This window comes from Notothenia rossii, assembly GCF_949606895.1.
Source record: "Notothenia rossii genome assembly, chromosome: 3".
Taxonomy (NCBI): domain Eukaryota; kingdom Metazoa; phylum Chordata; class Actinopteri; order Perciformes; family Nototheniidae; genus Notothenia; species Notothenia rossii.
Window position 1 is genome coordinate 90,198,421 of NC_136901.1, and position 3,652 is coordinate 90,202,072.

Below are 3,652 nucleotides of genomic sequence, written 5' to 3' on the forward strand. Positions count from 1 at the left end.
AGAATGTAAAAAATAAAGGCAAATGAGAAAAAAATTAACAAAAGGGATTCTCGTTTATTTTAAATACATATATATATATATATATAATATATATTTAATAAAGGTGCATTTATACATTAATATAATAATGTCTAAACAAATTAACAAAAATATTTCTAATTAGATCCATTATATTTATATTATTATATCTCATGTTTTGTGTATTAATAAATATATAGACAGCAAATGAAAATGCTTAATAATCCCTTTGTTGTCTGTCTGTGTGGCATCAGGCGGTCTCACAGAAAAGTGTGTGTGTGTGTGTGTGTGTGTGTGTGTGTGTGTGTGTGTGTGTGTGTGTGTGTGTGTGTGTGTGTGTGTGTGTGTGTGTGTGTGTGTGTGTGTGTGTGTGTGTGTGTGTGTGTGTGTGTGTGTGTTTGATCTGCAGTTAAAAAGTGAGTGTGAAGGGTTGAGCGGATGTAAAGGGATCAGTATGTCAGAGGCAAGTTTGACAAGCTAGACAATACCTGTGCCTGTGTGCCTGTGTGTGTGTGTGTGTGTGTGTGTGTGTGTGTGTGTGTGTGTGTGTGTGTGTGTGTGTGTGTGTGTGTGTGTGTGTGTGTGTGTGTGTGTGTGTGTGTGTGTGTGTGTGTGTGTGTGTGTGTGTGTGTGTGTGTGTGTGTGTGTGTGTGTGTGTGTGTGTGTGTGTGTGTGTGTGTGTGTGTGTGTGTGTGTGTTAGCCATGGGTCACAGCCTCTGCTGTCATGTCACAGTATTCCCATGGCACTTCAGCCACCTGGACACACCTGAAGCTGAGAGGGAGAAGAGGCGGTTTATAAAGAGAGAGATAAAGAACTGTCAATCAAATGTCAGGCTCAACTCGAGTGGTGCAGGAATGAGTCCGAAAATCTGGAAATGAGTTGGCATTTTACGATTTCCTACCAATTCCATTCTCAAAGTCAATGTTTTTTTAACATGTTTTTGGTTATATCTATTCACGGTTTGTTATAGCCTACGAGAAAAAATGTGTCAGTAAAAACCCCACCGGTAAATTTTAGAAGTGCTAACAAGTGTCAATAAAGACGCCGAACAATTTCTGCCTACTAGAAAGATTATAGAGATTTGTAATCGTTTTGTTTAAGCATAACTTTTAGTAAACGCCGGGCATGGGTTGTCAAGTTTTTTCATCTGCATGTGTTTTTTTGCATCCTTTCTGAAGCTGCAGCGAATTTCTCCTAATGGAAATATCTTGAGCTGTTGTAACACTATGTCTGTCCTGTCTGAATGCGAATATTTCAAAGTGGGTACATTATTGAAATAAGTTTGAGAAATGCTGGTTTAGAAGATGGTAAATGAAAGACTTAACATCCTGTTCGTACCACACAGTTTTTAGTAAACTTTAAGTGTGTTATTTCTGCTTTGTTTCTGTCGTTTCTGTCATCTTGTTCGGGCAGAAACCTCAAAACAATGCAGAAAATAAAGAACAAATCTGCAGCCATGTCCCTGCAGCTGCCCCTCCTTGCCTCAATACAATCCACATCTCTTTCTAAGAAACAAAAACAAATCATACAAGTTGATCTTCTGCACTACAGTATCATCGCTGTGGCCGTCACGCTCCACTCTCCCCTCTTTCACATTTTTAAGTGCCCTTTTCACGTGGCACATAAAGGGAAGTTGTTGGGGGAAAAAAAGGTAAAATTTGCAGCTATTTCCTGTTAATATCTTTCCCTTGTTGGGCGCTAATGAGAGGAGTCGCCCCTTCACTTTCAAGAGGGCTTAGCCGCAGTTAGCTGGCTCGGGGCAATAATCACATTTTAACTCAGCCTCACACCCCTCACCAAAACTCACACCACTTAATTCCCTCTTTCAGGCCGGCGGATAAAACGCCAGAGGCTAAATTAATAGATGCTAATGGCCGCCTTCAATCAAAGCTGAGCGGGGTCCAACTCTGCCAGCAAGGCCTATTAATTAACATGGGGGGGGGGGGGCAGGATGGGGCTCATCGGTTCACACGGGCCTCCGCAGGGCAGCCCATTGTGGGGGGAGGCGGGAGGGCTTTGTGCTGAGTCCCGGGGCCGCAATTAGAGGCCCCTCAATGAGCTGCCATTTGTCCTACAGGTCCAGAAGCTGCACAGGAAGGCCGAGCATGACGTCGAAGTGACTTTATTCTAACGATGAAAAGTAAATATGAGCTTGTGTCATGCATGCAGCAGGTGGGAATTCACTTCAGGGCCGATAGAGTGGAGCAGGAATGAGTCCTAAAACCCAGATATGAGTAGGCATTTTATTACTTCCTGTTCCCTAGTCTCGAAGTCAATGTTTTTTTTTAAAATGCGTTTTTGGACATCAAATACGTCAATAAATACCCAACTGGTGAATTTTAAAATGGCGGTTGCTAACGAGTGCCTAAATGAGACGACTAAACGTTTTCACGCCCAACATTAGCCGCCTTTAGCTTAGCGGTGGTGACGTGAAGTCATGTGACCGTGCTGTAGTTCCTTTATAGCCCAACATTAGCCTCCTTTAGCTTAGCGGTGGTGATGTGAAGTCATGTGACCGTGCTGTAGTTCCTTTATAGCCCAACATTAGCCACCTTTAGCTTAGTGGTGGTGATGTGAAGTCATGTGACCGTGCTGTAGTTGCTTTATAGCCCAACATTAGCCACCTTTAGCTTAGCGGTGGTGACGTGAAGTCATGTGACCGTGCTGTAGTTCCTTTATAGCCCAACATTAGCCACCTTTAGCTTATCGGTGGTGACGTGAAGTCATGTGACCGTGCTGTAGTTCCTTTATAGCATAACATTAGCCTCCTTTCGCTTAGCGGTGGTGACGTGAAGTCATGTGACCGTGCTGTAGTTCCTTTATAGCCCAACATTAGCCACCTTTAGCTTATCGGTGGTGACGTGAAGTCATGTGACCGTGCTGTAGTTCCTTTATAGCATAACATTAGCCTCCTTTCGCTTAGCGGTGGTGACGTGAAGTCATGTGACCGTGCTGTAGTTCCTTTATAGCCCAACATTATTATCAATTTATTGTCAACTGAAGTGTTTTTGACTGACAGGTGTTTTGATTCGTTTACTGCCTTTAGGAAACGAGAGCTGAGACTCACACCCTGAGAGAAGAACGGATAACAGAGGGAGGTTTCCTCTGACCTTTGACCCTGGGGTCAATTGTCTTGTTCTGTGTCAATTGACCTGTCGTTCAGGGGAGACACACATTCACACACTCACACACACAGACACTGAGCTAAAGGCATCTTTTCCTGTTCAGACTACAAAATGATTTTTAGTAGTATTCAAGCTTTATCGTCGTTATAAAACACAATTAAAAATGAGAAGTAAATAAAACAAAGAAAATTAGAAATAGATGAATTAATGAAGACATACAGTAGTATTTGTTTTTACAAATAATTAAATACAAATATTATATTATTATAATAAAAAATAAAAAAAAGTATATAATATTAAATATGAAGCGCTAATAATACGTTTTCAATAAATATATAATAATAATAATAATAATAATAATAAATTAAAAAGGACACATATAATACGAAAACTAAAATATTGAACATAATTTAAAAATACGAATAAAAAAACAATAAAGTACAAATAATAATAATAATAATATAAACTAATAATAATAGTTTAAAAAATGATAGGTATATATTCAAA